The sequence below is a fragment of the Nannospalax galili genome, unplaced genomic scaffold (genome assembly GCF_000622305.1).
Source record: "Nannospalax galili isolate Female #2095 unplaced genomic scaffold, S.galili_v1.0 scaffold346, whole genome shotgun sequence".
In the NCBI taxonomy this organism is placed as follows: domain Eukaryota; kingdom Metazoa; phylum Chordata; class Mammalia; order Rodentia; family Spalacidae; genus Nannospalax; species Nannospalax galili.
Genome location: NW_008357637.1, coordinates 9,192,777 through 9,206,854, shown reverse-complemented (window position 1 = coordinate 9,206,854; position 14,078 = coordinate 9,192,777).

Sequence of the window (14,078 nt, the reverse complement as noted above, 5' to 3'; positions counted from 1 at the left end):
CCAAACAACTCAAGAGGTTCCTAGACTTGAAATTTTAGAATTAGCGCCACTCCTTGAAAGAGTAAACCCTAAGCATGGTAATTTACTGGTTAGGAGAAACTGCTCTGATTGTGTGTGTTACTAACATTTGCCACCCATTTTTAGTAGGTAAAATAATACTTAACATCAAGCAGAAGACTCCTTTTGGTGGAGGTGGACGGGGTAGGGAAAAAACCCACAAGAACATATACACTAATCAGTCTCTGGTACTGTAGTATGAGAGAGACACCTGTACAGGGACGTCCCCCCAGTGGTAGTCAGGAAGGCAGAAAACAGGACAGGAAGAACTCTACCTCAGTTTTACATAGGAGATAGGCATGTTTTTTAGACATGTTAACCTTTAAAGGTCATAATTTCTGTCTTGTCCTTAGATTCGGTACTGCCTGGCTTTGGTTGGTTCTTACTTCAGTGACTTTGTTTCTGCTGTGTTTTATTCTCCCCTCCTGTTCTATTACATAGGGTATTTGCCTGTAACATTACAATTATATATATATATATATATATATAATATATATATACAATGGCAGTGTTCAGACGTATTTACGTGTGGTTTATCTAATCTTTCCTATCAGATTTTTAAGGGCTGGGAAATTTGGCTTCTACTGTAAATCCTTATAATGCTCCACACATTGTAAATATGCAATAAAATGTTAAAGTATAATGATGGTAGATTTTGATATGTATTTCTTTGATATGTTGTTACTGGACAAGTTTGATTTCTGTAAATAAAGATTGTTCATAAAATCTAGGGAGAATTAAGTCATACTGGTCTCTATAACATAATTCAATACGTTTTACATGTGTAAAAAGCTAGGTTTTTACCAATGCTTCTTAAAATCATTGATTAAAACAAAAATATAACTTGTTTGTTCTAAAATAATCTGAAATGTTAGAAGATAGGAACCCCCCCCCCCAACCCCCAACAGCTCCAACCCACGTTCCCTGAGTGGCATAGAATTTAGTGCTGTTTTTCTTAGGTACTGCATTGTCACAACAGTTATGCTCTCACAATAGGTAGTGCTTTAATTTCCTCTGTTCCCACCAAGACCTGCTTTTATTTTTTTACTTTTTTGTTGGTACTAGGGGTTGACCCCAGGGTCTTCTGCATTTTAGGCAAGTACTCTGCCACTGAGCTAACACCTCCAGCCCAAGAAATCAGCTTTTTAATATTTATCAATGGTAAGCATGTGTTTAAGGGTGGAAGAAGCATGTTAGATCAAAGTTGGTTATATTTAAAATAACAAAATCAGATTTTTTTCTGTAAATACAGCTACAGAATGGCAGCCAGGAATTTTGGATTGCCTAAATTTGGAAATTTGCAAATGAACTGAAGTATGTTTGAGTTATAGTTCAACAATATGTCACACAAAGAGTTTATTTTAATAGTTATTTTCATCTCAATGAGTAACTTAGTGTCCGTATCTCTAGATTCCTGTTAAAGACTAGTGGATCCACAAAATGTGTCAGACCCTGAAGCAAGAGGTATTACCAGTGCTCTATACTTAGTCATGATGAAGATGGGGAGTAAATGTGAATGAGTCAGTATGAGCCTTGATGTTCCTGTCTTGTGTTTAAAGCATTCTCAGACCTACCAACTCGTGGAAACAGTGTATCCATGGGAAAGTCCTGTACTGATAGCAGAACCAGGCTTTCCTAGACTCTTCTGTTAGAGTGGGGAACACTAAAGTACAACCACCAAAAACAATTACTGAAGTGCAGTTGGTTCTCTTCTTTGGCTGTGTTACGGATTAAACAAGCTGTAGATGACTTAGAAATCTCATTGATAATGGTAAGTTGTAAACAGTGACTCTACCAACAGATTTTTTAGAGCATATACCATTCATTGTTGCTTTGTTCTACAAAATATTTAAAGCTCATAGACCATTAAGATCTCTGGGTGTGAGTGTGTCCACGCCTTTAATCCCAGCACTTGGGAGGCAGAGGCAGTTAGATCTCTAGTTTGAGGCCAGCCTGATCTACATAGTTATTTCCAGGCCAGTCAGGGCTAAATAGTGAAACAAAAATAGATGGAGATTGTAGATGCACAGTTAGAACTAGAATATATGCCCTGAGTGATAATCAAACCTCAGTGTGCCATGAGTAAACTAGAAATCTTATTAAACTGCAGATTCTGATTCAGTGTCTAGAATAGGACCTAAGGTTCTATGTTTCTACCCTGCAAACCACACTGTGTTGTTGTTGTTCTTGTACTTGTTTTGTGGCAAAATCTCATGTAGCTCAAGTTGGCCTCAAACCTACAATGTATTTGAAGCGGACTTTGTACTCCTGATCCTCCTGCCTCCACCACCTAAATGCTGGGATTACATGCTTGCCACCAGCACACTTGACTTACACACTTATTTGATTGCAAGTTTCTTGAATACTCTTTTAAATACTTCAGTGTATCGATTTTCAAATGTGTGTGTGTGTGTGTGTGTGTGTGAGAGAGAGAGAGAGAGAGAGAGAGAGAGAGAGAGAGAGAGTGTGTGTGTTCCTAACAACATGAGAAGTAATTACCACATCCTGATCATCTAAGCAGGTAGTTCTGAGAGGAAGATGCAGAGGTAGGATTTTGGGGAACTATGTCACACACTTCTAGGGACTTCAGAAATCAGATAGATTTATAGTATGAATGTATTGCCTGCATGTAGGTAGGTGCACCCATGTTATACAATGCCTGCAGAGATCAGAAGAGGGCATCAGATCCCTTGAACCTGGAGTTACAGATGGTTGTTAGCCACCATGTAGGTAGTGGGAATCAAACCTGGGGCCTTTGCAAGAGCAGCCAGTGCTCTTAGCTGCCAAGCCATCTCTTAGCTAGGGGTTGGACTTTGTGCCCACCTCTCTCCTCCATGCTGGGATTGTGTCTGGCTTGAGTATGAACATGTCTTGTGCATGCTATCACAACTGCCATGAGTTCTTATACAACTGCCCTGTTGTGCTCAGAACACAGATTCATTGTAGTCAACCACTGTCTCTGACTCCTGCAGTCTTTCCCCCTCTCTACCTTAGGATGATCCCAAAGCCTTTGAAGGAGGGATGTGACAAAGATGCCCTATTTAGGGCTGAACACTCCCTAGTCTCTAATGTTGTGTGTCTCTATGCTAGTAATCATCTACTGCAAAAAGAAGCTTCTCTGCTGAGGTTTGAGAGATGCAATAATTTACGGGTATATTGATGTCACCCTACTAGACACTGCAGCCTAATGAAAAGCCCAGTGCCAGGAATGGTCTACCTCTTTTGGACTTGGCCAGGCCCCCCCCCCCCCCCCCCCCCCCCCCCCCCGCAAAACATTACAGGCTATTGCCATTGGTCTTTGTTACCCTCCAGAACTTAACATTAAGACCCTGTTGCTGAAGATACCACATGCTTGAATCATAGAACATGGAGAAATCAATCTGGTATTGACCTGGAAGCCTCATCCCTACTGGCTAGTTTCTATACTGCTGGAAGATGCTATGCATCCTACTGGAGGAGCAAAGTAATCATCAGTCTCATCCAGTTGTGAACCCTGTAAGCTACAATGACAGTGGCACAAATGTCATAGGAGTAACGAACCACTTTCTGCTTGGATTTAAGGCCTGCCCCCCAAGATGAAGCCCATACCTGGCATTGTTATCAGGGCTAAGAATCTGTGCCTGGACAAGGGAGAACCCCTTATTCTGAAACACTGACTTCTTTGGCATGATGGCCAGGTTACTTCCCAGCAGATTGTGCTCCAGATTTTGAGGTAAGAGCACTCAAAGCATGACAACTCTTACCAGCACAGAGATTTTTTTTTCTAAAAGCCTTGTCAAATCTTAAGCAAAAACACTTTTAGTTTACCTTTTTAACTGTTGACAAGGCTGAAAATAATGTAATGATTTAGTATTACCGTCTGTGCTTCCCCTTTGCTGACTTTATTACTCATTTTTTTCTACACTTCTCCTTTGGAGCACCAGTATTTTTCTTATTTGTTTGAAGAAGCTTTTCATATAAAAATAATAATTCATCATATTTGCAGTAAGCACTGTCCCCAATTTTTTAATCTTCGTGAATGATATTAGCACTCTCGTTTCCATGGTGACCTCTACTACCAACTACTTCTGACATTTTTACATTGCTTTGATGCTTAGAAAATCCTACAAGCTAAGTTTTATTCCTCTTGTACAGTTTTGCTTTTTGTTTTTATCTTTTACAGCCAAAGTGATTTTGATATAGTGTATGAGTTGATGGTGTAGGATTTTCCAAACACCAAATGTTCTCAATATCACAAATTGAATAGTACATCTCTCTATTGATTGCTGATACTCCCTTGAAATTATACTGAGTTTTTAAGTCCCATAGGCCTGTTTCTACACTGGCTATTCTGTTCTGTTCATCAGTGTGTTTATTCTTTTGCCAGTACCACACTGTTTCAATTCTGCTTTAAGAAACAGTGAAAGAGTGGTTTTTTTAGAAGTAGCACTACATAGAAATAACCCTTTCTTTCTGGAATAATTTTCCTTATAATGGTGATATAAAGAAAGAAGGAAAAAACCCCATGGGTGGATATAGATGCTGGAAGATTTGTGGGGGAGGAGAAAGGTTTTATACTTAGATATGGCTTTGATAAAATGGGGAAAGGAAATGCAGCGTTGTAGAGTGTGTTAACGTTCACAGTTCACAACACAGGAAAAGAGACTAGAACACAAAGGAAGAAAAGTTCAAGAGAAAGAACTAGTTAAAAAAATGGAAGCGAAAGAGAAAATAGACAACTGAAGATTTCTGAAAAGGTAACGATACAGTTAATTCCAGAGTATGTTTTCAAGTATGTTTATAGTAGCACATTTGCATATAAAAATCAAAATACAGAACAAGAACCTGTGGAATCAGCAGAGGCATCAGAAGAAAATGACATACCAACATTAGAGACCCAAGAAATAGACTGAGACAGAAACCCAAGCCCCAGACTAACCCACCACAACCACTTAGTTATGGTTGCATTGATGATCAAAAGAATTCATGTTTGTCCAGATGTTCCTGTAATTGGCAATGTATTTTAATTTCTCAGATTAATTTGCTTATAGTTTGTATTTATTCAAAGTAAGATTTACTTCAGACAGCAGGCCACAGAATGAAGCAAATTTGGTGTCCCATGAATTAGAGTTTGTGGGTAGTAATCCTAATTCAGATGTCAGGCTGGCCTGGGTTAAGCCATATGCATTTTGTAATTTTAGATAAGTTATTTAACATAGTTGGGTCAATGTCCTCAGTAGACTTTACCTTAAGTGTTTCTATAATAATTAAAGGAGGTAGTTTTAAGGTCTTTAGTGGGTAGCTGGCCCACAAATCAGTGCATAACAATGATATTCTCCTATGAGCTTCTGAACACCAAGTTCTGTGGAAACGGGCCTGCTGTCCTCTCCCCTGAGGTTCAATGGCACTTGAGCCAATGAGTAGTACATTAGAAATGTTCAATAAGTATGTATTTTTCTTATTATTTTTTATGTGTATTTGTGTATTGCCTGCATGTATGTGTGTGTACCCGTGTCATGCAATGCCATGGAGGTCAGAAGAGGGTTTCAGATTGCCTTGGAACTGGAGTTAAGGACGGTTCACAGCTGCCATGTGGGTGCTGGGAATTGAACCCAGGTCCTCTGCAAGAGCAGTCAGTGCTCTTAACCGCTGAGCCATCTCTCTAGCACCAAGTATGTGTTTTTTAAAAAAGAAAAATGGATATTTGTATAGATTAAGATGCCACTGAATTTTTATTGTATTTTGGGTTTTGCCCATTTTTCCCTGGTTAGTAGACTTTACCTTAAGGAGTAACAAGCATGGTGCTGGGAAAGGTAAGAGTGGAGGAGTGGAGGAGACTAACAAGTTTGCTGATGGAAAGCTCCATCTTTTCTGTGTCGGGTCCACAGGTACAGCTTCATCTGATGGGCCACAGGCTCCAGCTTGAGCTGAAGCCACAGGCTCTGAGACAACCTTTCCATGGGATTAGCTAGAGAAGGAAGGGCAGAAGTGAGATTGTGAGGGCAGGGACCCAAGACAGGTGGTGTGTATGCTAATGGAGGAGACCAAGAGCAAAGAGGAAGACATGAAGAATTCTTGAAAAATTCTATGGAGCAGGGGCTAGGGAGATAGCTCAGTGGTTAATAGCAGCAGTGGCTGTTCTTGCAGAGGATCTGGGTTTGGTCTCAGGACTCACATGACAGCTAACAACCTCCGTAACTCCAGTTCCAGGGGGATTCAACGACCTCTTCTGGCCTCTGTGGGCACTGCACACATGTGGTATACTTACATGCAGACAAAACATGCATACATATAAAATACAAATAAATTAAAAATTCAAAAAGAATTCTATTATGCAATTTTCCATGAACTAAGTTTGAATTCTAACTTGGGTTTGGCTGTAATGGGCCATTGTCTAAGCCATGAGGTTTCCCAGCTGTCCTAAGGACCAGGAAAGAAAATCATCCAAATGGGCCAGCCAGTAAACCAGACGTGCACAAGCCTAACCTTAGTCTGTGGATACCAATGGAGAAAGGAGATCTTACACTACACTTTATAATTAACTACAATTCTCCACCTTTTCTACCTCTTGTTTCACCTGCCATGTTTGATCTGCTCAGCAAATCTATCCAGATCTGTGAGTGACTGAAGATAACAGCCAAGTTACCCTCATAGCCTGTCCATGTATTTGTCAGTCAAGGCAGAGCATGATTTAAAGACAGAAGAACTGTGACATAGCACTTCTATTGTCACTAGTATGTCCCCTTCTCCAGTGTGCCCAGAGAACAGCGTTCTGTGCCCCTTTGTCTTGGCACCATCTTTGTACGCCTCACCCTTTTTTCTTTTCTTCCTTTTTTTTTTGAGGCTGGCCTGGAACCTATATTTCCCATGATGGCCTGAACTCACTGCAGTCCTCTTGTCTCGCCGCCTGAGTGGAAGGATAGGAGGGGGTGTGCCACAATGCCCGGCTACTTTGATCACCTTTTAAGACTTCTTGGTGGTAGTGATTACCTCAGAAAACTCCATCCCAGAATTGACCAACAGAGGAGAGTGACCAATCCACAAACATTACAATTTTCAACCTAATATTAGAGAATTTAGTCCTCATGAGGCTGAAGTAAGAGACTCCAAGGGAAGTGACTGGGTTCTTGGCTTACTTCCTTCATGAATCTGGATAAGCCCCTTTATTTTTCTTGCCTCAGCCTTCCAACTCATGACAAACTAACAGAGATCAAGCCTAGAATAGAGGGTTGTTAAGAGGCACAGCTATATATGACTATACGCCCAACAAATCTAAAGGGATTTGGTGACCAGGGTGCCGATAACATAGACGGAAGCCTTTGTGCACAGTGGGTGAGGCTATCCATCCTCCCTGCTACTGGAAGCTCAGACAGGAATGCCAGAACTGAAATCTAAACTCTACCTGACACAGATTGACTCTGCTTTTGAAGTTTTTCCTTTAATGAGGGTGGAGTTTGTGATAGGAAACTGGTTTGCTCAGGGTGGTGTGGGTGGGGTGGGGTGCAGATGGCCCACTACTTTTGTTTCCATTTTGGATTTCCAGCTTTCTATGAGCTTCTCTCATCTTGTTTCCTGTTTTTCCTAAAAGCCTGTGCACATGGGTATCTTTTTTCCTGCAGGTGTCAGTAAGGTCTTTATCCTTCCCGACAGCCTGTGCAATCACTGCCTTTCATGTGGGTTCCCTGACCTCTTGAGAGATGTGTTAACAAAAGCAGACTCCCATAGGCAGGGACTTTTGTGTGAATGCTAGTATGAGGCATTCTTACTTGGAATAAGGATGTGAATCTCAAAAAAATCAGAACTAAGTTACATTTTTAAAAATTTACAGATCTTATTAAAACATGTCATTGTCATTAAACTGATGCCAATAAACTGTCAGTGAATCATGAGCCACCCATGAATAACTGAGAAAGCCAAGGATAACATTATTAAAACTAGCCTCGTCCAGTGTAAGAGTCTACACACACACACACACACACACGCATGCACGCACATGCACACACACATTTTAAAACCCCACATTTTAAAACTTTCCCTGTTTAACTCCTTCATTCTTCCTCTTAGATTTGATGGGTGACAGCCACACCATTTGAGGCATCTGAGTTTTATGTCATTGGGTTCTGTATTGGATCATTATTCTTTGCTTGGCAAAAATCATAGCTGTTAGGGGAAGTGACAGCTCACTACAGTGTCAATGCTGGCTTCTTGAGAACTGAAATGACTAACGCTCCTGAGACCTCCCTGGGGATTACTCTGAGATGGAAAATTCTCAGCCTCAACTGGAGTTTAGCAACATAGAGGAAAAACAAAAGAAATGTAATTCTTCCAAACCACGTTCACTAGTCTTTTCATATAATCACCTGTCTTCTGGAGGCTGATTCTCAGGACACATCCCTGAAGAGGAACTGACTGAATTAGAGAGAATGCTGTACTGGGCCTAAGTACAAGGGTCAGCACAGGGTAGGAAGTGATATGACTGTTTTAAAACTAGGGCGGGAGAGATGGCTCATCAGTTAAGAGCACTGGCTGCTCTTGCAGAGGACCCAGGTTAGATTCCCAGCACACACATGGCGGCTTAACAACTGTTTATAATTTCAGAACCAAACGATCCAATGCTCTCTTCTGGCCTCTGTGGAAATTGCACAACATGGGTGTGCTTACATAAATGCAGGCAAAACACTCATGCACATAAAAATAATAAACATTTTTAAAAATAATGAAGCCAGGCACAGTGACCCACACCTTTAGTCCCAACACTTGGGAGGCAGAGGCAGGCAGACAGATCTCTATGAGATCAAGGCCAACCTGGTCTATAGAGTGAGTGCCAGGCCAGCTAGGGCTAGAGGGAGAACCTGTCTCGAAAAGACCAAAAAATAAAAATTAAAAAGGAAACATCCCAATATAACCTTGTGTTGCCTTTTGTATCAGATAGTGTGGCGGTCATCCTACCTCCCTCTTTCATGCCTGACTCCAACAGTCTTTTCTCCTTCTATAGCAACATTAAATTAAATGATGTCATTCTTTGGATGAGAACCCTGAAATGGTTTCTTATCTCAGAATGAATCCAAAAATCTCACCTTGGCTTAGCTGTAGGGTTATCACATAATTTATCATCCAAATGGACTCCTTGGATCATGAAAGGGGACTTAAGAGTAATTATGGCAGAGCAACAGGTGTAAAACAGGGTCATCCCAGAAACCAGGATCTAGTGGCACTTATGCAGAGGCCCTATGTGAATTAGCTAGCCATCTGGTGTTCTGTCTCCTCTCAGTCCTCACTTAGCCTCAACTATAGCAACCTACTGGATGTGTTTCAAGTGTAAAAGCATCCATCAGTGGATGAACTTTGTCCTATTTTGCTATGTGCTTGCTGCCTAGAACAGTGTTTGACACTCAGTAGCACTTATTTAGTTCTCCATGAGGAATGGAGATGAGCACATGCATGGAAGAACGAGCCCTTGACCAGAAGGGGAGGCTGCAGGTCACAATGGCATCACAATTAAGGAGAGTGCTTATAATCTACACAATAAGAGGTGTTCTGAGAATGTATTTCATGATGAAGAGAGTGAGTTGGAGAGAATTTTGGCTCACTTGAATGGCAAAGATGGCATTCTGGAATGGATGACTTCCTTTAAACTAGAATATAGTGAACTATATTCTCTATATTCTCTATATTCTCTATATATTCTCTATATTCTAAGACTATTTTATGTCTTTCTAGTATACTTAATTTATTTAGGTTGTTTACTGAATATTTTAAGTCAACAGGTAAAAAATTAATTTCAAACTTGTAGCTTCTAGAGTTAGGAAATCCTTTAATAGATGTTGCATCTTAGAAATAGCATATTATTATCAGAACACTATCTGCGTTCCAAGCATTATTTTAAGTGTGTTATTCATATCAGCTAATTTGATCATCTCAACAAACCTTTGTTGTATATGTATTCACATTATCCCATTTACAACAACAAAACTGAGTCACAGAACTGCTAAGAAGTCTGACCTCAGTGCCTGTGTTCCCAACTCACTCCTTTGCCATGCTGTATGACCATTTGCTGTTGTAATTACTATCAGTTCATCATTCCTATTAATCTTTGTATTCTGATAGGAATACCTTGATAGCACCCTTTGAGTTCTCTGGTGAATTCTAAATAGAATCTTTATTACTCAGTTAACTTAAACCACTATTAGTGTCCTTCTTCCTCAGATTTTCTTTTTTCTTTTCCACTTAGCCCCAACTGTCCTCAAACTTGCTATGTGGCTGAGGCTGACCTTGAAGTCCTGTCTCCTGCCTCCATCTTCCAGGTGCTGGGATTTCAGATGTGTACACCTCACTTTCCTCTCTCAGCTTTTACCACAGCGTGTTTTCCCCTTGTTTCTTTATTTTATTGTTTATGTTATACCTCTTCTCACTGAAATGTCTGCCCCTAGAGGGCAGAGGGTTCTTTATTTTGCTCATTGATTTATTCTTAATACATAAATGCCTGCTGCGTAGCACTGCTCAGTAACTATGGGCTGCATGAATAAATACTGGCTGAATGAGTTGTATTAAACCCAATAGATGGATGCTTTTGGAAGCCCTTGTTAAGAAAACTCCAAAGGACTCTCATATGAACATTTGAAAATTGCCCTGTTCTGACTTTTTTCTAGTTCCCTGTCTAGAACTTTTAATGCTAATTACTCTTGCCTTTACTTCTCCTTCACATCTCCTATTCAGGATTCAAGGACTTTCCCCCTACAGATGAGAGTTATGCAATTTGGGAGTCTTTTAGATAGACCCACTGAAGGGGTACTCCAGTTGCCTCACCTTTGTCCCTGTTCAGCATGGAAGAAGCCAGAGCGGTCTGTGTCCCTATTCCCTATTGGAAATTTGGGTAACCCGTTTAGAGGATGGTATGATAAGAATAGGAGGTAGGAATTGGCTAGGCAGTTAGGGTAAAAAGACCCCAAAGAAATATAGCCAAGTTTCTTGACTAAAAGTCAAAATGTCCTTGGGCCTGTTAGCAACATACTCCATTCCAAAGGCCAAAAATGTCAAAAGTATTTGGGAGCTTGTATTTAATCCTTAAAAGATTTTAGGGTTACCTCTTCAGAGGGGGGAATGTTGGAGGGGAGGGAGTGGGCATGGATTTGATCAAAACACCTTATATACATGTATGAAATTCTCAATAAAGTTTTTGTAAAAGTTAAAAAAAATGATAGAAGGAACATTAAAAAAAAAAGCTATCTTGTTGGTATACGATCAATGGGATTCAAACATTCCTACAATATTTATAAGCATCAAATTCTGTACCTGAAGCTGTGGTTCATAGCATTTACTGAACACCAGATCCTCTTCGAGGCACTTTTATGTAAAGCAGTTCTTAATATCTATAGTCACCCTATGAAATGGTCTGCAAAGATCTAGAGATGTGAGAACACAGCTCTTTTCCATTAGGAGCTTCAAGCAGAGTTGAGAAATGATAATTATGATGAGTAAATAATTAGAAAGCAATGCAATTTTATAATGCCTGCATGTAATTATTAAATTGTAACAGTTCAATTTCAAGGAAATAGTATATAGTTAGGTATTCCAGCTTCTAAGAAAAGTTGATTTATCTAGGTCTTAAGAGATGGGAGGAATTTGGATAAATGAGGCGAAGAAAGGGATGGCATTCACTGTCAGAGAGACCTAAAGTAAGGTACGAAACAAAGATGACTTTAGGGGTCTTGGGATAATGATTTGTGTGATTGGGAATGTAGGGATGTGCCTGACCATGAAAAGCTTTGAAACTCGGAAAATGTTGGACCTCGGATGGATTTAATCAATGAAGGAAGCACTGTGTGTGAATGTGTGGGTTTATGTACCTAATTTATAAAGTTAGGAAAACCAGTCCTTCCAGCCTTCCTTTGTGAGTTATACAAGATAAAAAAAATATAAAGTGTGTATTTTAGTTCCTGGCATTTGAGAATCACCCAGTCAGTGCTTGGTCTTAAGACTACTACTAATGATAAAATAGAAAGTTTTGACTTGAAATTTTAATCTGGATAAATATAGTCATTCTGGATTTTTTTAAAATCAGGATTATCTAATTTTTCTTTATAAAGTCAAATATAGTTTAACTAGCAATCACATTAAGACAAACTCCTGAAATCCCAAAGGGGGAAAAATGAGCACTCTTCCTATATATACTACTGCAGAGAAACGGTATTGTTTTAGTAGCATGCCCATTGAGAGAGCTGAGGAATAGCAAAACAGAAAGGTCTTCAAATTACTAGCTCTTTAAGTCTTTAAAAACCTGATATTTGAAACTCTGCCAAATCTAGTCATAGCTTTAGGATTCTCTGTAGGGAATATTTCACTAAAATTCAGTTTTTTATAAAACAACAGCCATTTCCCAGAGGGATAAACAGAGAAAGCATAATAACTTCTTCGAGATCCTCTATAAACTTCAAAGTGAGGAGAATGCCTGCAAGGTTCTCATTTTGTTTTAGCTTTTTTTCTGGTGATGATAGAGTATAAATAAACTGTAACTCAAAGGCTTTTAGTACTTTAATATGAAAAAAATCCTCTTGAATATAGTACACTGATTTTTTTGGTGCAATATATTTCATACTAACTATTCTCTGAGCTATTTACTGGAGTTAATGACACACTTTGTAATTAATCATTATTCTAGATGAAGAAAACTACAGCAAGGTTCTACAGAAAACATGTTGATGGGGATGTCTGAGCAACATGATTTCTGTAGACAGAGGACTAGAAAGTTACTCAGAGGGGAAAAAAAGGAAAATGAAAAGAAGAAAAAAATTATTCAAGTCATTTGAAAGTTTTAAAGTCAGGAACTTGAGTGAAAATAAAAGTCAGAAGTGACTTAAATCCATACCTGCAGTTTGCCTTAATAGAAATAGAAAACATCTCTACCAAATAGAAAATATTTTATGCAACACCCTGGATCTGTTCCATCTAATTAAGAGAAAGGTCATCAGCACACAAAACATGTTGCTGAGTAGCTGGATTAATCTTTTAACAGAGTCATAAGTATTTCTAATTCTCTTTGCCCTTAAACCTTGGATTTAAGTACGCTTTCAGGCATACACACCCCTTCTCTTCTTCCTCTCCCTCTAACTGGCTGCCACTTTCAGACATTCTATGCTGTCCCCCTACTGAATGAGCCATTGTGAACTGAGCAACTCTTTACTTTCCTGTAGTCTTTGCAACCTGCTGCCTAAACCTCCCTTCTACTCTTAAGGGCCTCTATGTAACTTGTGAGCCATGCAGTTTCCAAACCCTGAGGTTAGCTTGGGGTTAAGTGTGCTGTTTGTGCACAGGTCGCTGTTTGCTCTTCTGCTGGCAAGGTAGGTGAAGACTTAAGCAATACCCCCTGTGCATTTAGTTTAGGATGTGAACATTCTGGATCATGAGGGTCAGGACTAAAAGTTGGCTGCAACTAATTTGTTTTGGTTTATATGGATCAAGTACATATTGGCTTAGTGGTAGGGACTGCCTTTAATATTCCAGAGTGTTGGCTCCCTACAAGCTCTTTAGCCCTGCCACAAAATGAAACCATCCTGAATATTTTCTACATTAAGTGTGTTGGCGTCTGCTGTCTTCAGCCTCCTCTGCTCCTTTCATGGTATCGGGTACAGTTCCATCAGCACAGGGTCTGGGATGCAGGTTAGTTCCCATCTCATCGCAGCAGCTGGCAGATGCTGCGAGCAGAAGTCCAGGATTAGGGTGTACAGTTGCAAAGCAGCCATGAAATCCTTTTACAAAGAGTAGTGATTGATTGTTGACCTCCTATGTATATGCATATGCACATGCCTGCACATTTCAACTCAAGAATATTCTCATAAACCTTAGCAGAAGAAAACAATGGTGCTTACTCAGACTTCTGAGCATCAGCCCTGAGGAAAGTGCTTTGAAACAGAGCTGAGGGTTTACATAGTGAGGGGGTTTCTCTCCCTGTTTATTGCTCTGTCCTCCATTCTGGCTTTCGTCCCAGAGATGTCCAGTGGTTCCAGCAGCTTTGGAGTTAGTGTCTCTGATGTGTTTGCATCTGA